At 37.8% G+C, this 25,865-nt stretch overlaps 1 protein-coding gene across 11 annotated transcripts in view; it reads right to left on the bottom strand.

The window, feature by feature from the left end:
- LOC127581165 (kinase suppressor of Ras 1-like) overlaps positions 1-25,865 on the bottom strand; it is a 159,173-nt gene that overhangs the window by 105,758 nt on the left and 27,550 nt on the right. The gene's annotated exons all lie outside the window — the stretch shown is intronic.

Raw genomic sequence — 25,865 nt, 5'->3', positions numbered from 1 at the left:
AGGGGTCATGGTAGAGTGGATATGGTGAGGATGTTTTCATCTGATGGGAAACCCTAGAGCTAAGGGTCACTGTTCATCATTTTAGAGATGTGGTGAATTTTTTTTTTTCCCTCTCAGAGAACCACGAGTCTTCGGAATCCTCTTCCTATCATGATGGCTAGAGTCTTTGGATATTTTTAAGGTAGAGGTTGATAAATTCTCAATAAGCAAGGGTTACTGTGGGCAGATGGGATTGCAGAATTGATGGAACAATCAAATTGAATGGTTGAAGGAGGCTTGAGGGACCCAAGCGGCTTACTCCTGTCCTAATTTGCATGTTCCTACATTCTTCTTGGCACTTTAATAAGCATGCTCTAAGCAGTACAATTGTCTGCTTCCCAAAATAAAAAGGAAGCCATGATACTTGTGCATGGACTTTAGGGTGCATTACCATGCTTTTTAATCAAAGTAGATTGCTTGAAATCAGTCCAAAAAATCACAAATTATCAGCACAAATCTGGTTTCCCCAACCTTTTGCACTAACTAAACAAAAATATACTAGAAACTTTGCAAACCCAAGAAACCAACTTTCCCTTGCCTCTAGTTCCAATTCATTAGCCTAGCAAGTTTTAATGAATTGCACTGTTTGCAGCCTTTATGAGGCTCTTTAAAAAGTTGCAAGGCATTAATCGGCAGCTTCCCAAGAGGTGAGTCATCAATTTTCAAATATACTCAAACTGACCTGTACATCAATGGGGCTAAATGATTCTATGCATTTTTTTTGTTATTTTCAATTATTGAAAAATCAGATTACCCAAAGGAGGTGAACTAAGCATTCATAAAGGCTTCATTTTTTTTTAATGATAAACATTATCAATATTAGTAAAATGGCAGGAGGTTACCAATTTCAAAGTAATGTCTTAATGCAATTTCTTTTAACTACATTTAAAGCAATGCCCAACTGCACTGCATCATAGAAGATAATAGCAAAGGTAGTTTGCTATAACTCAACAGTTTTGTTCCTCATGTTATAGAAAGTCGCATTATAGCAGAACAGGCTGTAGTGCCTTTCAAAGCACAGATTTTAATATGTTTTCCTGATCACATTTGCACAATAACCAATGCGGCCCACATAATGCAAATGGTATTCCTTAATCCATCAATTTCATTATAACCAATTCATGTTGTTAACTATCGTTAAAGCAGAACTACCTGTATAATAAAATGCAGCCAAGTTTCAAAAGAAACAAGAGCATAATTTGTGCTCAGATTCCAACTGTGCCTGAAGTGTGAACTCTTGTTCATGGTGTTTTCACACATGGTTTTCATATGAAAAATAGCCAGACCACTGCTAGTTAAAAACTGATTTTCTTGCCATTATTTTTTTTTACATAATAAAAATTGCTTATTCATTCCAATGAAGGCAATCAATTCAAAGCTGGTTAATTTTTCCTGCAGATGCCAAATGAACAGAAGCTATCATGAAATTTCAAAGTATGTCAACAAATGCAGAACTAAAGCAAGACTCACTGAAAAATCAAAGTGCAAGAGCTAAAATATCTTCTTTTGCAATAATGAATGGACCATGATACAGATGGCAATGCATTGCTCGTATGCACTAAAGTAAAAAGCTTTATAATTGTGCAGTCTTTCAAAAGCCACTCATGCCAAAATGATACTTGCATTACACTACTGGCTCCAGTTTTACTTCTAATTTTATAACTCCCACACAGAATGAAGCAAATTGGATAAAATATTCAAATGCCAGAACAAAATAAAATAAGAAGGTGTTTACCCCAGTGTTTTAAAGTGAACATTGATTCAATCTGCAAATTCAGGCAAATTGCCACAGGGGAATTTCTCTTTCTCTTTAAAAAGGTACCATTTTCCATTGGTAGTGAATGCTTCCTGAAACCACCTGTCAGCACAGGACACAGAGTCTAAAAATGATTAGGCTCCTTGTGGCTGAAAACTCCCTTCATGACTACTGACAAGCAAAACATGAGATTTGGTCATTACAGCGACCCCCACGTTATGGGGAGGTTTTAGTCAGCAATGACGAAGAGACCAATATTAGACTCTGGATGATCAAGGCTTGCAGATTAGGAAAGGGTTAGGAAGTGGGGATGTCAGGGAAAAGGATGGAATTTGAAGGTCAGGGTTCTTGAGAAAAAGGTGGTGTAGGAGGAGTTCGGGGGGGGGGGGGGGGAAGTAATAGGTTAAAGGTAGTTGAAGTGGAGTAAAGCATGAGGGATTACTTGAAAGAGCTGATGTAAAAGCTGGCTAAGGTTCCAACAGCTCCTCACAATGCAGCCTGGCAGAGAAAATGCCTTGCAGATGTAGAGTGCAGCAGCTCTGAACTCTGAGATATCTGTTCACATGTCCTCAGACTAGAGAAGATGTGGCAAAGGAGGTACTGCTAACCCAAATGACATGAAGATGCCATATCTAAATCTTATTGCCCCACAGTATTGAGCGACTAAAAATACAAAACAACAAAATTTGTTATTTCTTCACATTTTATTCCCCCCCCCACACAAATTTTGAAAGAGCAAATTTTATCCCACATCAAATTTTTGAGTAGTGATTTGTGAATTGTGTAAGGGTGAATTTCTGTTACCTGAACTGCCGTAATGCAGGGGTTGCCTAAATACTGATTTTCTTGTTACTGCTACACTTTTTTTAAATAAAAAAAACGAAGTAGCCCACTTATAAGCAACGTTAACATAAATCAAACATATTTCTATCTATGCATGCATTTACTGTCATCTTCAGTAAAGTCGAAGACAATTTTTTTTTTGTCTACTTCATATACTTGATGAGGTAGTAATCCATAGCACAAGTGTCCAAAACATTCAAATAAAAAGCAGCTTGAAAAAGCCAAAGCAATCTGGCTGAGAAATAATTCCACATCACACACTTGAATAACATGATCTCCTCTCCCAATGCTTCAAACCCAACTTCAATGAAATGCAATCACAGCTGGCTACTCTAGGAAGCCAATTTAAATTAAACAAATCATAAGAACTAATTGTATGACACTATGGTAAGATTGTATTTAGCATTTGGATGAGCATGCAAATATTTCCCCAGCCTTTATTTGCTGAGGCACTATGTGCAAGTCTTCCACATGAAAGAAGAACTTACTGAGAAAAATTCAAACCTCTAAGTGTGGGTAAGACCATCATTCACAGTGAAAGACATTAGGAATTTAAACTATTTATGCCTCTTCCAAAAAAAGGCTTTTTAAGCAATTAAAATCATCTAATTTTATTCCAAAACTAAATAAATACAAATACAAGACACACTCAAACATCTGATTTTGGGAACAAGTCAATGTCAAGTTACTTCTCCCTTTCATTATACAGACAATCCATTACCCAAAAGTAAATTCGGTTAATAGTTTCCATCTCAAATTCCAGCTCCAATTTATTTTAAAAACACCTCAGATAACATTTTGTATTAAATATGTATTTCAGTTCACATCTGATTCAGTAAGAAACAAATAATAAATTATACCAAATATATTTGCTGAAACCATGTTCAAATTCTATCCATTACAATATTTTAGAAGATGGCTAAGATTGACTATTCAGCAAAGTAGCTTTTCAGAGTTCATCAACAGTGACTCAGAGCCAAGCTGTAATAACAAAAGAGGGAGAAACCTTCTGGTCAGGTTTGAACAAGATGGACAGAGATCTGGAAACACCCTCAATTTCGATGCAGTACATTTTCTATTCTGAGCCCTGTATTTCAATACAAAACCACACATGGAAAACTACTGGAGATGTCAATTAACTGGGACATTTCCTTTTCTCTGCTACACAGAACTAAATCACTAAATAAGTGAAATTTCCTGGATTTTTTTTTTCTCTAAATTTTCTGGGGGTATGTATATTTTTTGCTTTTGGGCTGCATTTTTGTCCCAATATGTAATCTTAAATTCAGGTAACTGAACTGCCATTTAATGCAAAAAGTCCTGGCAGAAATAAAATCGGAAATAAAAGATGGAAGTAGGAGGTCAGGCTTGAATGGCACAATTTATACAAGTGAAACAATGTCAGCATTTTACTGCACAGTATTTTTAGCTTTAATAACTTAGATGTCAGTTGCTTGCCACCTTTAGGCTTTTCATCCTCTTTTACCCATAACCGAACTAAAAATAGCCAAGCCACACAAGAAATTATCAAAATAAATTCACACAGTTAAATTAATAATAATCTCAATATCCTCTGAAATCAAAGAATCCAAAGAGATCACTTATTAAACAAGGAATCAGGCAGCTAGGTATCAATTTTCACTTTGGATTACTGTGTCAGATTCCAGGTACCATTCTGGAAGACCTCAAGGCCTCACAGTAAGTGCAGCTTGAATTTACTAAAATTATATCAGGAATGCAGGATGTCAGTTACAGAAGAGACTAGTAAACCTACCATTGTTCTCCTTGCCACAGTGAAGGTTAACAGAAGGTTTAATAAAATTGTTCAAGATCAAAAGGAGTTTAAATAAAGTAACTACTTTCAGTAACATAAGGCCTGATAACCAGAAAACAAATTTAAAGTGAAGAGGAAAATAATCCGCAGGCCTTTGGCAACAATGACTAATCGGACAGCTCGTTCAATTAGCTCCTGTGTTTATTATTGTGAATTTACAATAGTTTCTTTCAAAGAATCAAGAAATATCTACACCCATAAATGCTAAAAACGTAGGTCACATGGATTTAGGTAACTGAACGCATTGCTTTAAGTATGACACCAGTCTCTAGATTGTTCAAGATATAACTTGCCAAATGCTTCAGAAACAGGTTTTTCAGTGTAAATGTGCTACACCCACCATCTGATCACTGAACATATAGCATCATAGAATGGCAATTTAAAGCAAAGATAAACTTCAATGCATCAAGCAAAGAACATCGACTACGACATACTCAGCATAACAGAACTCTGCAACAAAAAAAAAGGCCTAATTGCTATATGGAAAACTCAGGAGACTGCATATATAAAATAAATTTATTATTATGACATGGGCCACTCCCCTCTGTACAATCCCATCAGTCCTATTTCCCTTTCTTACTTCCTTGAAGCCCAGCAACAAGCTCTCCCTCTCTCACATGCCCATTAACAACTCCTACTGAAGAAGATAGGAAGAATCTTAAAATCTAGTTTGCAATTCATTAAGTCTTATGATCAATCTTTGCCACTTGGACAAGTTTGGAAACATGCATAGAGCATTGGGACTAAATCATAAGTGACAGTCAACAACTACTGAAGGAAGAAAGCTGGCCAAATCAGTCTGAACAAGAAATAGCTAATCAAAAGACCAAAATATATGCAGAACGACCTTGTAACATGCATTGGAATGAGCCAGATACATTTGGACAATTAAGCAGGCAGTTAACTATTGTGGAACCTTCGATCAAAATTAAAACAGGTATAAAATGTGTTCACATAAATTATGCTTAGCTCTAACCAAGGAAGTTTGGGTTGAAATATCTGTTTCATAAATTGGAAAGGAGACCAAATTTAAGATTTGCTCAAAATTTCCACACAGGGTATACCAGGCAAAACAATTACATAAAAAAGGTAACCAGTAGATTCAAATAGAATAACAGAGCATTGCATAGGTTTTATACAAGGTTTTGGTACTGTACAATTGAACAAAAATAATCCCAGGAATGAAAGGCAGAATCAGAACCAGATTTATTATCACTGGCATATTACGTGAAATTTGTTGTTTTGCAACAGCAGTACAGTGCACAACATATGGTTCATCAACAGTTGACATGAATAGCGTTTGTCTCTGGGCCTGTACTCAATGGAGTTCAGAAGAATGATGGGGGATTTCATTGAAACCATCAGCAGACTAAAGGGATATCCTTTTAAAACTGATATGAGGAGGAATTTCTTCAGCCATGGGGGGGTGAATCTATCGAATTTGTTGCCACAAAGGCTGTGGAGGCCAAGCCATTGGGTGTATTTAAGGTGGTGATATTTAGGTTCTTGATTGGTAAGGGGGTTAAGGGCAATGGGAGAATGGGGTTGGGAACAAAAAAAAAATCAGCCATGATTGAATGGCGGAGCAGACTTGATGGGCCGAATGGCCTAATTCTGCTCCCACATGTTATGGTCTTAAATTAGTCCAAATTTGATTATTCACTTTCACATAAAGCTGACTCAACAGGCTTGGACTTTGGCAATAATTTAACTGCTAGACCATGCCACAGCAAACCTAAACATCCACTTCACAAACATTTCAGACCTATCCTACAGAACCAGTTCAATCTTTAATGCAATAAGTATAATATATTTTCTTTCAGACTTATTTCTGTGGCAAAAACAAATCACGGAATAATAAAATTGTTATGGCACAGCATTAATGTTATACTTGCAATGAAGTATTACATTTTACAATGACTGATTAAAATATTCTTGTGCAATGACGAACCGATTTTTCTAACTTGGGATATTTAAACTGCTGCATCAACACAACTGGAAATCTTTTAGTTTATATGATGAGATATTGCTTGAAATTACTGTAAAATATATATTTGATGGTATTATTTGAGGATAACTATGGCCAGTAAATTTAATTCTGTGATTATAACATTACAATACATTTGTTGAATATTTGAGAATCCTTATTAGAGTGTTCTGGGGGGGCGGCAGCCTGCAAGTGTCGCCAAGTTTCCAGCGCCAACATAGCATGCCCACAACTTCCTAACTCGTATGTCTTTGGAATGTGGGAGGAAACTGGAGCACCCAGAGGAAACCCACGCAGACACGGGGAGAACGTACAAACTCCTTACAGGCAGTGGCCAGATTTGAACCCGGGTCGCTGGCGCTGTAAAGCATTACACTAACCACTGCACTACCACGGGTCATAAACCTAATAATTAATGTGCCTTTATTAAGAATGACTTTTCTTTCATTAACATTTCATTCAAATCTTTAATTTGAACTTTGGTATCCATGCTAATCCTCAACTGGAGGGTAGAATTGGAAGTAGAACCATATTGGTTCAAACAGCACTTGGCTGACAACCAGGAATCGGATTGTTTACTTTCTCCCACTGTTGACCACACATAAATAAGTGGCACAGAATTCAAAACGAGATGGTAGCTTCCAAGAGATTACACAAAGGTGCATTTAGCACGCCTTCTCTAATAAATTCTAAAAACTTAAAATATAGCTTTAAAAAAATCACAGCAATTTTTCTCATGAACTTCATGATACATACCAAGCTCCCATGAAGATTTATCTTCCACAAGGCAAGTTGCAATCACTTTTTCCAGAATGATTCCCATCATTGCAATCAAAGTGTCATTAATGGGAATAAGTTGCAGTCTGATGATAAAGTCAGCTGAGGGTCCAGTGAAGGGGTTGGTTGGGGGGGTGGTCTTAAATCCACTCTCCTCCCCCAGAAAATGCATCACTCACATCAGCAATGTCTAAATTCATTGCATCAATAAAAGTACTCAGAATCATTAGGTCTTTCATGCAGCTCAGTGTGTAGCAACATACAGTTTCTTATACAATTTGTCCTCACTTTCCCAGTTCTGAATAGGTCTTCAACTGAAACATTTTTTTTTCTATGAATGCTGCCCAACTTGCTGAGGCTTTCCAGCATTTTCTCTTTTTATTTATACACCAGTATCCGTAAGAACAAAAATAACCCAGGTGGCAAGAGTACTGAAGAAAATAACTGATACAGAGGAAAATAAGGGTTGATGATAAAATGTTTGGTCAAATAAGTTCTGTACTATGAAGAATGAGAAGTAGAAAGGCAAAGTCTAGGAAGGGAATTCCAGAGGTGTGTTGACAACAGAGGACAGGGCATCAACAATGAAGCAATTCATGGATAAATAGGGAGGCCAGAGTTAGAGAGCACAAATTATTGGAGGATCATAGGGCTGTGGAATGGTTTGAAACCAAATGAGAATTTTAAAATTGGCTCCTAATTAAAGAACATTTCAATGTGGGTCAAAGCACTAGGTCACAGCTGAATTAGATACAGTACAGATTAGGATATGGATACAGTACAGATGGACATTGAAACAAGGGAGGCCAAAGAGTACACGAGTAAGAATAGAGATAACAGAAGGTATGAAGTAAGATTTCAGCTATAGATGAACTAAGTTCTTAAGTCTAAAGAAAGCAAATTGTAATGACATGAGGGATGAGATGGGCTATGGTTGATTCTAACTACAACAGACGCTATGTCAGCAAATCATTTATTCTTTAAATCTCAGCCACTGTTTACAACCAACATATACCCACTTAAGAGACAAAAAAAGACAAAAAAAAAGTAGCTCAATCATGGCTAATAAGAGAAGCTAAAGAGAGTATCAGGTCATTGCCAAAAAAGAACTAATGATTGTTGAATTACCAATTCATGAATAAGAATAATTAATGATAACTAAAAGCAGACTGTAAAACCTCCTACAGATATACAAAAAGGAAAAGATTAGCAAAAGTTAATGAGGACCATTCACAGAATGAGAAAGGAGAAATTATATTGGGGAATATGAAAAGAGCAAATAAATTTTAGCAAATACTTTGTCTGCTTTCATTGAAGAAAACACAAAAGCCTCCTAGAAATAATCGTAACAGGTCTAGAGTGAATAATAGGCAAAAATAAATCAGCATTAATAATATGTATTGAAGAAATTAACGCAAGTGAAAGTCAATAAACCCCCAGGACCTGATAATCTGCATCCCAAGGATTTGAGGAGGTAGATTTGGAGATTTGACAGGCTGACATCTTCCAAATTTCTACAAATTCGAGAAAAATTTCCGAAGAATAGAAGCTAGCAAATGTAACTCCATTGTATAAGAAAGGAAGAAAAAAAGAATAAGGGGAACTATTGATCCGTTAGCCTGACATCAGCATAGGAAGCTAGAATCTATAATTGGGGAAGCGATAATAGGATTGGCCAAAGTCACCATGGATGTACTAAAAGAAAATCTTGAGTTTGGAGATTGTAATTAACACAGTGGACAAAAGCAAAACCTGTGTTTCACTTTCAGAAGGCCTTTAATAAGGTACCACATGCGTTTAATTAAACAAAATTAGAGCACATGTGAGTGGAGGTAACATGCAGATTGAGAATTGGTTGTGGAAAGAAACCAGAGTTGGAATAATTGGGTCATTTCCAAGCTGGGAGGCAATAACTGTTTGGGTTCACAAAGATCAATGCTGACACCCAGATGTCTACAATCTATATTAAGTAATTCGATTTAGTGCAATATACCCAAGTTTGCTGATGATACAAAGCTAGGTCACATTTTGGGCTAGGAGTAAGATGCAGAGGGGCTTCAGGGACTATAGACAGGTTACATGAATGAGTGAGGACAAGGCAAGTGGAAATATAATGTGGAAAATTGTGAAGTCATCCATTTTGGCAAAATAAATAGGAAGCCAAGAGCTTGAAAAATGTTGTTGTTGAGAGGGAGTTGAGTGCCTTTATACAAGAATAATTGATAGTTAATGTGCAAGTACAGCAGCAATTAGGAAGGCAGAGGATTTGAGCATAAAGACACCTTACAAAAATTATACTGGGTCCTAATGAGGCAGTTTCTACAATATTGCATACAGGTCTGGTCTCCCAACCCAAAGGAAAGATTTCCTTGCATAGAGTGTCCATTGAGAGTTTAAGCAAACTGGGCCTACAGTCCCGGGTTTAAAAGAATGAATTGCAAGAATTAAACTTCTGGAGCTTAATAGGGTTGATAGAGGGCTGTCTTGAACTAGGGGACATAGTTTCAATACAAGGGGAGGGTCACATAGGATGAAATAAGAAATTGCTTCACCCAATGGGTAGTGGATTCTTGAAATTCTCTACTCATTAGGGCTCAAGCACTGAATGCATTCAAGACTGAAGTTGGTAAGATGTTTGGATAATAAGGGGATCAAAGGATATCAAGTTAGTACAGGATAACAAGACTAAGATTAAAGATCAGCTATGATCTCACTGAACGGCAGAGAAGGTGTGATGACCTTTACGGCCTATTCCTGCTCCTATTTCTAACATTCTTATCTACTCATTGTGTAAGAACTTAAACAAGGAATATCTATTATACCTCTCACTGCCAAAGATAAATTGGAGCTCACCTCCATTCAACATCCACATAATTTAAGTGGAATCACTAAATATCAATTGAACACAAGGCCCTGCCTAACTTGTGTTTTGCTGGACTGCCATCGCCAACTGATGGATTCAAATAGTTACGTCCTGAAAATTTTAGTGGCTCAAGTAGCTCAGCCCATACTAATTGATGCACTTACCCACTAAATTACCACATATTTTTGTTTCATTTAATAATTTTATTGTTTCCTATAAACAGAATAGGGTTTTACTCTAGTTGACAAAAATTTAAGCATATGGAAAATAAATAAATAACTTCTGTACGCATTTCTGCATATTCACCAGGATTAGGGTTGTTACAGAGATGCATTAAAAGCTGGTTGTGAGAAGATAAACTATTGTAATATTTGTGCCTCAATGTATGTCAAGTATAAAACCAAAGAAACAAGATAACTCACTAATAAACAGCTCATTAGAGTGTCAGCTAATTGTAAACTAAGCTATTTACTTTTCTAATGTACAGAGAACAAAGGATCTGAATAAAATCTCAGGCATTCCAGGTTCATTTTCAAAGCAGTTACATTATGATGTAGTCAAAAAAATGGCAACCATCTCCCCCTCCCCTCCCCTCCCACCCCAGCTTCAGCAACTCTTCCAGAATATGACACAAGGACAAGTTAAAACCTTGTTTCAATGTAATCACTCACCTATGAACTGGTGACAGCTGTCTCAAAAAGGTGGCAAGATATCCTGCCAAAAATGTCATTCATCAAAGGACACCTCGACTTCCAAACAATATGTCCCACATAAATCTGCCAAATGAAGACATGATCCAGCCCGAGCCAAACAACAAAGCAAGTAGTAATCAACACAAACAACAGGCATCAATACTGCAAAACAAAAACAGTTAACCAGAGGGAGGTGCAGTCTGGCATACACTACCAAAATGAACACAAATAACCACAGCTCTTTAACATGGTTTTACAACAGTCTTGTGTGCCTGCAGTTTGCTTTAAGAGCCAAAAACTTTTACTATTAATCTGCCTCTGATACATTCACTGTGTGGAAGCTTGAAAGGGGAGGGGGAATAAAACATTTCCACAGATGTAGTTTCCAGAGCTCAGCCTCCAGTGTCCCACAGAATCCAACCCAGATAAGCACAGCAAATTGTAAGTTAACAGCACAACACTAATTATGTTAAAATAAAAATTCTTTGAAGCAATAATTTGATAAATCTTGGTTAGTGGCCAGAATTTTTACTGTTTATTATAACTGAAATGGAGCAAATGAGCTATCTGCTTTCTGACCAGATTCAGTATTTACTGGTCGGTTAGTTGTTGACATTATTCCACCTAAGCAAAGATGATAGATTTGTGGCCATCAACTCCATGTGAACCTTTGCCTCACCTGGAAGGACTATTTAAACCACATGCATCTCTTCCAACCTAGTCTACTGCATTCTGTACTCCTGATGTGGCCTCCTTTACATCGACGAGACCAAGCACAGATTTGGTGACCATTTTGCAGGACACCTACACTCAGTCCACAATGACCATCCCAAGCTCCCAGTTGCAGACCATTTCATCTCCCCTTCCCATACTAACCTGTCCATCCTTGGCCTTCTCTACTGCCAGTATGAAGCCCAACACAAACTGGAGGAGCAACACCTTATATTCCACAGCCCAAAGGCATGAATATTGAGTTTTCCAATTTTAGGTAAAACTCTCCCTTTTCCTCCCCCTCCCCCCCCCCCACCCACAAAAATCTACCCACTTCACACACAGGCTCCACCCCACCCAGTTCCAACTATCATTCACCTCTCCCCTTCTGGATCCCATTCTCACCTCCTTTACTTATAAGAATCCAGCTCTGGTAGGCTGTGTTCCTGCTTATCTCCCTCCAAAAGCTGTCTCCTATCTTCACACTCCCCCACCTTGCTCCCTCTATGTTTTTTTCTTTTTCCTCCAACTATCATTCACCTGCCACAGTCTTCCAACTCCACCCCCACTCACCGCCCTTACCAGGCACTACCTGCCTGTCATCTTATACCCCTCCTCAATCCACCTATCACCTCAGAATCCTCTCTCACCACTCCCCTTCTCCTCTTTATGCTGGCCATCTTGCCTCTCCATTCTCAGTCCTGATGCAGGGTTTCAACCCGAAATGTCAATAATTTCTTTCCTCCCACAGATGCTGCTCGACTCATAGTTCCTCCAGCAGATAACTTTAAACTGTTAGTCTTATAGCCATGAAACATAGGAGAGCACATTAGCTGCTTCCAACAGGATAATTTCAGCTAATGAAAACCAATATCTGCTTACCTGATCACAAGGCACCACTTCAGCCTTTGGCTTGTCTAAGTATGTCAAACACAGGTGAATGCTGAAAGCCGAATAACCATAAGCAAAGGAACTAATCAAACCCATATAAATTAACTAATCGACAGTGAGGCAAGAAGGATTCAAGAACAAAACAAAGAATCTGTTCGTTTTTTTGACAGTGGCCATGAACATCTATACATCTTAAAACAAAATTACAAAGAAGTAGTTTTAAAATCCTAAAGTTACACGCAAAACTATATTATACCTGAAAGAGCTTCCCTTCCACCCCCACACCCCCCACCCTGCCCCCCCCCCCCCCACCTGCCGATATTTGTAAACTTTTCTCCAACCCTACAATTGTTGAAGGTATCTGCACTTCTCCAATTCTGGCCTCTTCAGCATTCCCAAATTTTGTTCCATCATTGGTAGCATTGCCATTAGCAGCCAAAGGCCAATGATTTTAAATTCCTTTGCCAAACCTCTCTGCTTCTTTCCTCCTTGAAGACACTCCTTAAAACCTGCCACTTTGCCCATGCTTTTGGCCATATGCTCTCACATGGCTTGTGTCAATTTTCTGCTTCGAAGCTTTTCAGGAGATTTTTCTTTGCGACATGAAAGACGCACAAAGATGGAAGTTATTGTGTAATAAACAGAAGAGCATTACATAAGATTTTCAATGCCTGGAGATTCACAGCTCTCCATCAAAATCATACTTGAACACAAATACAATTGGTAACAGATGGCATTTTTGGATCCATGAGTGCATTTACTGCAATTTGAGTCAGCACCACGCTGGATAAACCAGAAAGGATGCGAAATGACATCACCTCACTTCTAATCAGTTAAGTCATTTAAGAACAGTAATGGGAGAAGAACTGACCTCAGGCATTTCAGTCCTTTAACAAGGTTAAGAAATACAATTGTCTGTGTCAATGTTCTCAAAAAACTATTGCACAAAATCTGCATCTGTACAGACCTTTCCAGGATCCATAATTATCATCTGAACTTTTCTACAATAATAGCCCACATAGGTTTCAATTCATAATTACAACTTCGGCTACTTGCAATTGACTGGGGTAGGAAAAAAAAACTGCTTCAGTTCAGGTCAATTTGAATCTATCATGTGACATTCACCTAGAATTGTTCTCATTATCTTTGGGAACTTAGTCTACACCTTATCCAAGAAGCATACAAACTTGTGACACTGTATGCTGGCACACCATGTTTACAACTTAATCTTCAAAGATTTCAGAGGTAAAATTCATCTTGGGCAGGCAGTTAAAATGGTCAAAAGTATACCTGCTACCACAACAGACATCTAATTCCACTGAGGGTAAATGAAACAGAATATCCAGCTGAGCATTTAACAAGCAGGTGCATTTTGTCTGTTCCCAAGTTGAATTTCATTTAGTTCATGACTTAAATTATATGGAAATACACTCATTTGCAACAAAATAATGGGTAGTGGCTTGGGTCAGCTGAGGAGAACTTCATTCAACCATTGTGCATGTGAAGTCTGTGCACACTGAGGTTGCCAATTCCAATTTTATGTTACGCCTAATTTTATGCCTCTTAAATTGGGGCAAAACTTCCTACTCACTAGTATTTTGCTGTTTGAAAAATCGGCCACCAAACGTTTTGCCATCAAAACCATCCATCTATCTTCAGGCACAGTTTATTAGCATTGAACCTGAAATTACGGCTCACATCCAACAGTATCCCTCTGTTCCAACAATCACTGGGGAAATTTTTTTTCCCCATTTCCATATGCTACCAGGTTGGCTCTTTCCCATCTTGGATGAGAAATTTATATTCAGAATTTGAAACCTTCTGTGTTTCAAACTCTTTATTCTGAACATTCTATTCTATCATAGCAAAAGAAAAAGTTTTAAAAATAAAATTTCCCGAATACCCTTCATTAAAATTAATATCAACCAATTAAACTGATGGGGTGGAATCACAGGCATCATATCCTTAAACTGATCCAAATCCAAACAGAGACACTGAAAGTCTGATTTTAAAGCCTCTGTTGTGTTCTCTGTAGTGCCCATTTTGAATTTTGTAAAAGCCATTTTCATTAGTGCCAAAAATACATTGTACTAAATTTTGCCCTCGTTATACCATTTAATCTATAGAGCCACGCAACACTGAAACAAACCCTTTGGCCTGCCGAGTCCATGTCAAGCACCAAGCACCCATCTACAGTAATCCCATTTTTCCTCTCACTTCTCCCCCCTCCCCAACTCTCCTACCACTCACTTACACTAGGACCAATTAACCTACCAACCAGTATGCCTTTGGCATGTGCGAGAAAACCAGATGACCTGAATGAAACATTACAAGACATCTTTATTAGTCACATGTACATCGAAACAGAGTGAAATCCATCTTTAGAGTAGAGTGTTCTGGGGGCAGCCTGCAAGTGTCACCACGCTTCTGGAGCCAACATAGCATGCCCACAACTTCCTAACCCGTATGTCTTTGGAACTTGGGAGGAAACTGGAGCACCCAGAAGAAACCTATGCAGACACAGGGAGAACGTACAAACTCCATACAGACAGCGGCCAGAATTGAACCCGGGTCACTGGTGCTGTAATAGCGTTACACTAACTGCTACTCTCATATACTGCAACATTCACAGAGAAATGTGGGTCTACAAAAGATAAACTCATCTGTAAATTTTCATATATTATCTAAGCTTCTGCATATGGGTAGAGAAAAAAATAACCCACAAATCAAGAATAGGCATTTATGCTATTCACTTGTAAATCAAAAGCTCACTATTACAAAAAAAAGTCAACATGATAGAAAATTAAAACTTAGTAATTAAGCCTTCCCCAACAATATCAGGTCACCAACACATGAACAAAAGAGGAGGACTGCATATCCAACAGGAAGTAAAAAGAAAACAGCTGGACTTCCTCCAGTTGCACAGACACAGAAGGTAGTCATGAAGATTACTGGACTTATGAACCTCTTAAGGGTGCTTGGGTTGGAAGATAACAGTGGGAGAACAGGGACCAAGCCCTGCCTGACACAGATAAAACAGCATGAAAGATTATGCCAATTTTCTGCCAGCATGATCATGCACAAACACAATGCTGTTTATCGTTACAAAAACTTGAATCGTATTCCAGTCCACTCACAAAGTACTCCTGTTCAAGGACAACCAACAATCATTTATTTTACTGCCATGAGAAAAATACTCGAATATCATCCTCAAGTACATATTCACTTAATAACAATCCAAAGATGTGAGGTATTTCAAACTGTGCTCTCTCTCAAAGATCCCTAGTGAAAATGAATCAAATGGATGAGTGGATGCTTCAACAGCCTTTCACCGCCAAGAAAAGTTCTCGAACCCAACTAGAGCTGCAAGATTAATGTCATACTTGTTTTGCATTGGATCTCCATTGTCGTATGACATGTGTATTTTGGACAATGTATTTAACATAAAAACAAAAAATGTTGGAAACACCAAACAACATCTGTGGAAAGTGAAGCAGTGTTAATGTTTCAGATCAAAGTTCCTTTATCGGTACGGGGGGGGGGGGGGGGGGGGGGGGAGGAGAAACAATTTAGCTTTAAACTGCAGAGGATGGGTCAGAATAGATAGGACAAAGGGAATCTGAAAGAGAGAGACCAGGGATACTGAGGGGATAAGCTGCAGAAATCATCTGGTTAATAGATTAAAGGGGAAAACTAGAGAGAGAGAAAATGAGCAAAGGCTATGAAGTGAGGACAGTTAGAGTGAAAACACATACATAAAAGTTGTCAAATGAAGGGTTGTGGGGCATGCTCAGCTGGTCAAGCTGTGCTGATCAAAGAGAAAAACTGAACCAATATCACAGATGAATGATATAATGCAGAAAAGACCAGTTCAGATAGAAACAGAGAAAGCAAGTTATCTGAAGTTGTAGAATTCAATATAGAGTCCAGAATGCTGCAACATGCCCAGATGGAAGAGAAAGTTCCTAAAGCTTGCACTGGACCTCATTATGACAGTGCAGGAGGTCAAGTTGGGAACGAGATGGAGAATTAAAGTGCAGGTAACAGGGAACTCCAAGTCAACCCACTGAATGCAGGTGCTACGCAGAGTGGCCACCAAATATCCATTTGGTTTCTCCAGCATTGTGGATAGCAAATGCAGTAAACTAGATTGGAGTGCAAGTGAATCGCTACTTCACTTGGAAGTACTGCTTGGATCCTTGGATGGTGGTAAAGGAAGAGGTCAAAGGACAATAATTAAAGTTAAGAAGAGTAACAAGGGAAATAAAGTTCAGAACTATGAGCTTTAGTCCCTATGTTTCACAAAACTGCACCAAAATGACAATTATACTTGAAGGGTACAATGTGGCTATTGCAAAAAATGAAAAAGGATCAGTCTGAGATCACTGGGATCTCATTCAAGGTTGGGGCATGGGACTATTTCTAGAATAGTGCTTTAATCCAATTATAACCATGCAAATTCTGATCCTTATCAGCACAAAATTTTTTTTAAATTTCAGATATTTAAATCCAACATCCATCTAACAATCTGTAGATGTTACGTTACCAGAATGGAATGCAACATCATGCCATTTTCTCAGAGAAACAATATATAACATAAGCAACCCATCCACGTCAAATAACTTCCAACTATGTCTTACCTTGGGGTAAGTGGGAATTGTAGATGTGCTAATTAAGACATTTTGATCCAAAAAAATTTCAATATCCTTTAACTGAAAAATAGAAACAAATTCTCTTTTAAAACTACCAAACCACAATGATCCATCAAATACACGAGAACTTTGCTAAATGTTTCTACTCTTTCCTTTACTACATGATTGAGAAAACAAAGATGTTAACCATTCCCAGAAGAGGTGACGAAATTTTCAACTCATGCTAACACTAATCAATTTTGTCCATTTTTACACATCACAAGCATTCAGATCAGAGAAAAATTTCCCAAGTCCATTAAAACCATGCCTGAACAAGACTTAAACAATATGTTTTATCTGGAAAAGATTTTCTTACACTAATAAACAAATTACAAAGACAAATAACGCCTGCACATGTCCTTGTCAAACTGTAAACGGACTTGATACAGTAGAACAGCAAGCTGGGAATTTTGGTGGTGCTATGAGCAGATTTTATGGACCATCAGATGTTATTCAATCCAAAACACAATTTCATTTTTTTATGTTACACAGTAGAATAATCATTTTTTCAGTGAACCCATGAAGTTTAAAATGAATCTGGGGAAGAGGGCTCGGTAAGTTTTACGGGAGCATGGGAAGGTTTCAAATAAGCACAGTGAACAGAGCATGGGAAATAGGGCACCAGTGAATGGGAGCACGGAACCAGGGTCCCAGTGAGTGGAAGGAAGCATGGAAATTAGCACCCAGTGAGCCAGATACAGAACATCAAGTTTTCTTAATACTCGTATAGCAGGTCATTGAAGTTTTACTGCACTTTAAGAAGTGTCCATTTAGAAGAAAGTATGAGAACCAAAGATTTAGGAATGATTTTAAGAAACTAGGCTCACTTACGATAATAATTAGGAACAGGAATAGGCCATCTGATATGTCGAGCCCTTTTCTATTCATCAAGATCATGGCTGATCTACTACCTCAGCTTTGTCTTCCAGCATAATCTCCATATCTCTTGATTCCTTTAATATCCAGGAACCTATTGGTGCTGTTTGCTCAATAACCAAGTCTCCACAGCCTTCCAGGGTAAGGATTCCTGGATTCACACCTTCTCATCTCAGTCCAAAATGGCCTATGCTTATACCGACACTGTAACCCCTGGTTCTCTGCTCCTCAGCAAGGGGAAACATCCTCCCCACAGCCATCCTGCCAACCTCTAAGAATTTTGTAAGCTTCTTCTAAACTAGAGAATGCAGATCTACTCAGTTTCTCCTCATACAGAAAACTCACCATTTCAAGAACCAGTCTGGGTGCATCTTTGCTGCACTCACTCTATGACAAGTATACCTATTCTTAAGTAAGAATTCCACAAGTGTACACAATACGCCACAATAGTGGAGAAGCCTATGTAATTAAACCACACAATCTTGTATGCAAATCCACTCAATAAAAACCAACATCTTACTTGCCTTCCTAATCATTCCTGCACCTGCAGGTTAGATTTCAGTGATGTGCACCTAGGTTCCTTCCAAGACAAGCATTTCTCAAACTCTCATCATGTGAAAAGTTACTGATTTTGTTTGTGCACCACAGTAGGGGGCTTCACATTTTCCCCACGCTGTATTTCATCAGCTGTGTTTTCTCCAACTTAACTTGTCTCTATCCCCTTAAAGTACCTTTACATCCTCCTTCCCATCTCCCTGGTTTTGTATCAGCAACAAATGTGTAAAAATGACATTTGATTCCCTCAGCTGAACTGTTGATATAAATCATGAATAGCTAAAGGGTCAAAGTACCAATCCCTGTGCTACCCAACTACTCAGGGCCTGCCAACTTGACAAAAATTTATTCCCACTCTTCACCATCTCTCTGTGAACCAGTTCTCAATTCATGCCCGTATATTACTCTAAATTCATGTGCATCAACTTTGTTGACTAACCTCCTGTATGGAACCTCATTGAAAATCTTTTGGAAATTTAAATACACCAGATCCTCTGAACCTTCTTGTCAATTCTATTATTCCCATTCTCAAAGAAATCCAAAGGATTAGTTAAACATGACTTCCCTTTCACAAGTCTGTGGCAACTCTGCTTGATCTCATTCTTTTCTCGGTGTTCTGTTACTATATCATTACAGATTCCAGTAAGTTCCCTGCCAATAATGTTTAGCTAACAGGTGAGCATTTTCTCTCTCACTCCTTTCTCAAATAGTGGAGTCACATTTGCTCCCCTCAAATCTGCAGGAACCATTGCAGAACCTATAAAATTTTGCTAGGTGACAACCAATGCATCCACTAACTCGACAAAAATCTGGGATGTAGACCACTGAGTGTGGAATTTTTCAGCTTTCAATCTCACCAATTTAACTAGTACTATTTTTTATTTAATGCTTCTGCCATTTCTTTGTTCCCCATCATACATTCTCTTGTCTGTCTGTAAGTGGCCCACATTTGCCCTTGCTACTCTTTTCCTTTTTACATACCTACAGAAACTCCTACAGTCTATTTTTAAATTCCATACCAATTTATTTTCATATTATATCTTCCCTCATTCAATTTTTTGGTCTTCTTTGCCAAGTTCTAAAATGTTCCCAATGCTCAGGCCTACTGCTATTTTTGTTGAAGAAAGTTACATTAATCTTGTGACAGATCACATCCCCTGGAATTAACTCAAAGTTCTTCATTTGCAATGAATTAAGCAATGCAGTGACAGATTATGCATAAACACCATTACATTTACAATACAGGTGGCATTATAAGACTGCATATATTAAACAGAACAAAAAACTTGCCTCAAGAGTTAGGGCTAGAAATGATTAAGAGGAACAACTTGTAATCATATATTGCATTTCATGTTGTAAAACATCTGCCATTTCACTGAATATACTAAACAGATTGGCACAGATGATTAAAGGCTTAGTCAGAGTAGGCTTCAAGGAACATCTTAACGGAAAAGAGGCAGAGAGAATTCCCAAAAAATAGAGCCCAAGGAACTAAAGGCATGACCAAAGATTGGGGAGATTGTATAAGCACATAAATCTCAGAGCATTACAGGGATGGAGAAGGTTACAGAGAAAGGGAAGAGCAGGGCCGTGGAAAGATTTGAAACACACAATTTTATTTTTAAAGACCAAAATATTATCAGGGTAGGTAGGTCACCAAATACAGGAGTGATAGATGAATGGAACATGGTGGCAGTTAGGAAATTGGGAACAGAATTCTGGATAACAAAGAACAGAGTTGATTGGCCATAAGTGCACTGAAGTCGACTAAATATCACAAGAGGCACAGATAAGGGTTTCTGAGGTAAGGGCAGTGTCAGACGATATATGAAGGTGAAAAAGGACACTTAGCAACAGCATATACGTGTAACCTGGAGATCTTAGGGTCAAATATGGTATCAAAGATTATATCAATTTAATTCAGTTTCAGAGAGGGGGCACAGGCAAACTGAGTTGAGTGTTGTGAACATGTGGAAATCATTTACAGATTATGTTGCTCTGAAGAGCAGCGCACTGAGGAATGCCATTTCTCTATATTTCTAGAAACATTCTATACCATTGTAATTTCAACCTTTTTTTTTTACTGATTGAATAACTTGACACCAAGTTATTTAACAAATTTATAGTATTAAATGTGGATGAACTTTGGGCTAATTTACAGTTATTAAAAGGTGCATGGGCAGGATAAAAAAATCTAAAATATACATTTACTTTGACAGTCATATCAACTCAGGCGGTAATATCTATTTCATAGGTGCAAAAAACACAATCTCAGAAGTCAGCTTCTGATTACAACAAATTGGTGGGGTTGGAGAGAGTGGGAAAGAAACAATAAAAGTTTTAACACCAGATCTTGAAACTTGAATGACAGGTTTATCAAAAATATAACAAACAAACAGTCTCATGGATCAGAATCAAATGCACCATTGATAAGGTACTGAAGAACCATGAGACTTGCAAAGGAAGTATCGAAGTTAATATGCTGACTCAAATTTTATGCAATAATTAAGATTATATCCAACATATTTTCATTTCACCGATCTCGCCAAAGTGAATCACATCCTGTTCTTAAGTTAATATGAATAACAATGACCATGTAAATTTTAAAAACCCTTCACACATGTATCATAAACTGTACAATTAGTGTATAAATCAATCCATTAAATTTAAGGCTTAAAATACATCCAAAATTGGATAACCTTTAGGTAGAGCTCAGATGCAGGAAAAATTCTTCAGTGTTTGTTCAGCACATTCTAAACGAGTGAAGCATTGTGGAGGAAAAAGGAAATCTCTCAAAATCTTAGAGGAACATAAAACCGATGGCTCAAGTGGACTGCTTGCTTTGGCACTGAAGGCATAACCTATGTCCTAAGAGAACAACATATCAGAGCGTGATTACTGGTATCCATTTCATTGCTTTTCAGGCAATTCTACTTTAACTTTTACATTCTCATGCCAGGTCACAGCTAAGATGACCTGGTTGCTTTTATTCAATTTAGGTTATTTTTCTGGAAAGAGTTTGCTCTATGTGCCAATAATCCTCTTAAATGAGAAACTACTGTAAATTAATCTCAGCAAAAGATTAGTGTTTCCCAGAAATATGTACAATAGCCTCCAGCTTTATACTTTGCCATTACATTACCTAGTAACCTGAATTGCAATTCAAACAGTGGCTTTTCAAAAAAATTTAAGTAGAGGGCTAATATTTGTGTCCTCACAGAAGTATCAGAGGTAACATTTCAAAATTAACACAACAATTCAGGAACTAAAAAGGATACAAACCAAGAGGTCAACATAAATAAGTAGCAACTACCATTGAATTGCTTAACAACCACAAACAGCTAAAAACAATTTTGTCGAGCATAACATAATTGACTGTTCAACTAAAACATCTTAAAAACTAAAAATACAGTATTTCAGAAATAATGGGCACCTTTGACACAATTACGTGGCCACACAACCTGCAATCTATGACCATTATTGGTTATTGACGAAAATACACAAAACAATTAAAATGGGGAGATTTCAGATTATCTTTCAGAAGAAAACAAACTCATTCTGCATAAATCAAAAATGTGGATAATTATTCCTGGAGCAGAGGTGGTCAGCTGAACAACTGAAAAAGGAGCAACGCACAATTCTAAATGCCAAAGCTTGCAGGAAAGAAATGTAAATGTAACATTTAGAATAGAGTTTGTCATCCAAATCTGATGTTGTTACACTCTACTAGTGCAAAGGAACACATGCCATAGGGAGATAAGCTGGAAGACAAGGAGGTCAACCAAAAACAACAGTGCACTGCATTTGCATCCTGTCTTTTCCTTACTACAAACAGATCAGCCAGCAGCAGTCTTCCTAATTTATTCTGCATTAGAATATATCTAGACAGAATACAAATAAGTCAACATTAACAATTTTATTTATTCTGACGGGATCAGTATTTAATCAAATGTCTAGCTAATCAATCCTATTGAATGTAGTCACTAATTTTACCACACTGATAATTATCAACTTCCCCTAAAAAAAAATCAAACCCATTTAACAGATTCAAAGTTATACATGTTAGAAAATATTAGAGGAAAAAAGATTAGAAAATGTATAGGCTTTTATCTTACTCAATAATTGCTATCATTAAATAAATATTTACATAGCACTTAAGGATGTTGATGTAAAATATATTTTTCAGCAGCAATACAAACAATGCAGGCTATATCTCAGTTCTGATGAAAGGGCATAGACCTCATGTTAACTCTATTTCTCTCACCAAATTGCTTCCTGAATCCTAACCTTCCATTTCAAATCTTCAGCATCTGTCAGACTTTGGTTTAACATCTTTTTTTTCATCTACATTTTGTGCCCATCTCCTTAAATGGTCATGGCAGATTCCAAAGAATGGAAACAAAATGAACAATGCTGGTGGGGTGGGGTGTTGTAAATGTAGGTAATCCTAGTTTTTGGGAGTCCCATACCCCATTTAAAAAGAACACTGTTAACCTGGACAGCCACAGGCCAGGTATCATGACATGGAATTAATGATTTCAGAAGGGATAGTCATGCTGCTGAAGGGCCTGTTCCTGTCCTGTACTGTACTGTTCTATGCTTATAATAGTGCCAAAGACTTTATGAAGGCCATGACAAGATATCATATTGAAATTACCAAGGAGATAAAGGGCATATGGAATTAAGGGGGGCAGTGAAGGGGTGGAGTGGGCAGTCAGTCAGAAATAATTAAAAATTAGTTTGATAATAAGCTGGAAGATTTTCCCCACAGTGCTTGGAAATGGGCCATAAGCTTCAATTCTATGGACATTTCAGTTCACTGTTGAAATAAATGACTTGAGAGCATGGTGTCAAAATTTAAAAATTATATTGAATAGGAGTCATGGGTAATTTAAAAGAAAAAGAGATTGGATGTTTAACTAATTCACAGCTCAGGCAATGATAAAAGATGAAAATGAGCAAAGTACACACAGCAGTTCAGAATGCAGAACTAAACAGAGGCAAAGCAAGAAATCGTCCATACATGCATAAATCTGTTATTCTGATTTTCCTATATTTTCCACCATATGTGCAATATGCTTCCTGAAATTGTGGGACAGACAAAATAGATGGTAGCCCCAAAGAGCTCAATTAAATAAGCATCAAATTTCTTGTCCAAAAGCAATATATTGAAATGTTGAAAATTCTGGAAAATATTCAACGTAATGTGTGCAGACAGAAACATCCTGCCGCATGATTACAAAATTCCAGGCAGTCTACTTCCAGAGGAGCAAAATTTTATTTTAGGGATTCTACAGGTGGACATATTCAACAATCCTGTTTTAAAGTTTGTGCATAAATCATATCAAGTCTCTCACAGCCTCACCTCTCTAACTTTCTTTAGTCCTATAACCCTCGAAGCTAGCTTCCCACCTCAAATTTTGGCCTCCAGAGCATCCCTAACTACAATTGCACCACCACCAAAAATAATATTGGAAAGAGATGCAGGAGGAGACCATTCAGCCCCTCATGCCTGCTCCACTATCCAATAAGATCATATCCTTGGACCATTTACCTGTCTCAGATGCACAGGTGCAAAGGAACATTCCCATCCCCAAGTTCAACAAGCTTACCTCTGGGAATCAATGTGTGCTATCACAGGAATCTTTTCCTGTCCATTCATTTTAACTTTAATACATTTGACGTCATCTGTATTAGACAATTTCTGTGCAAATGGTCCTCTAACAACCTGTACCCACTTTCAATAAGACAAGAAAACATGGATAGTTTCCCTTACCGTGGGATCCACATCTTAACGAATACAGACATCAATAATGAAATTCATTAAGGCCTCCAGTGGGCCAGGAAAACAGTATATGAAGATCAAGACCTCAAACCAGGCACCTCTCCCCTCCTGTATGCTTATGAGAAATGAATTAACTCTAAGCACTGTTTAAAGTGTATATTACTGATATAAAGGAAGGAATTTAATATTCTGCAAATGAACCAAAAGAGGGAAGACAAGCAAGGATAATATGAACAGTTTGTGGAGAGATGTTGTTAGGTTGAGCAAGTGGGCAAAAAAATTGAAAAAAAATGAGGTATAATATCAGGAAATGACCAGATTATTTAAATAAAGACTGCAGAAAGCTGAAGCACAAAGGGATGTGAAGTTCCTTTTACATGAACCACAAAGCTAGCATACAGATGCATCAAGTAATCAAGAAAAACTTCTCTCAAAGGGTTGCGAGCCCATACAATTGCTTACCCCAGAAAACTGTGATGCTGAATCCATGAATATATTCAAAATTGAAAAAGACAGACTTTTAATCTGTGAAGTAGTTAAGGGTGATGGTGATAGAGTGGGAAAGTGAACTTGAGGAAAGTTGGATCAGTTATAATCTTACTTAATGGTGGAGCAGGTTGAAAGGACCAAATGGCCCATTCCTATTCCTGCAATGGTGGCATATACTTATGTTCCTATTTGTTTATGGTCTGAAGAGGTACCATCAACACTGTCTCTGCAGAACCCTCCAAATCTCTGGGTAAAATAAGGGAACTAAAGTCAGTATCCTCCCCCAGACCAATATTCCCAGCATTAAGACCATAATTACATGAAATCAGCTCTAATGGTCAGGTCCAGATTATTCACATGCCCAACACCAAACTCACAAACAGAAACTCTAATCCAAGTTCCATCACCACAAACTATTAGCAGTTGGACAGAGGAAATAATTCCATCATCTTCTCACCACCTCCTTGAGAAAAGTGATTCACGGAAATCTCTGTTCCATGACAATTCAAAATGGAGCAACAACATTCGGGTCCTCAAGTCCATTTGTCAGGCACATACAGAATTCAAAGTAAATGGCAGAGGAAGCATACTACCTCCCAAACTACTATTGACCCACCCTATCGAGCACCATCTATACCCCGTGATACCAACTGTGGGGTCGCACGTGAGTTCTGAGGTGGCTGATAAAGCCAAAGAACTGGAGTAGAAGGAAGTCATCCTCGATCCCAAGAGACTACGGAAGAGGAAATGATCAAGAAATAATTGGAAGGGGTAATTAGTACAAACATGTAGAGTAAATGAAGCAGCTCAACAAAGCTGGCCTTCTCACCCTCTGCTCCAGAACTTATTACACAATATGTATACAATGAGGGCCAAATCTACACTAAAAAGTTAAATCAGTTTAGTGCTCGGAGCAAGAAATATCCTCTACAACACAAATGAACCAACAGGATGCAACTAAATGGGTCTAAAGATGCAGGAAATCCCACCCAGCACATGCAGTCACTCTTCAACCACCAACCTGTTTTATTAACAAACCTAGGATTTTTTTTGAGAAAATAGATCAGAATGCTTAT

This window comes from Pristis pectinata, chromosome 21 (genome assembly GCF_009764475.1).
Source record: "Pristis pectinata isolate sPriPec2 chromosome 21, sPriPec2.1.pri, whole genome shotgun sequence".
NCBI classification, from domain to species: domain Eukaryota; kingdom Metazoa; phylum Chordata; class Chondrichthyes; order Rhinopristiformes; family Pristidae; genus Pristis; species Pristis pectinata.
This window is presented reverse-complemented; position numbering and strand designations above follow the sequence as displayed.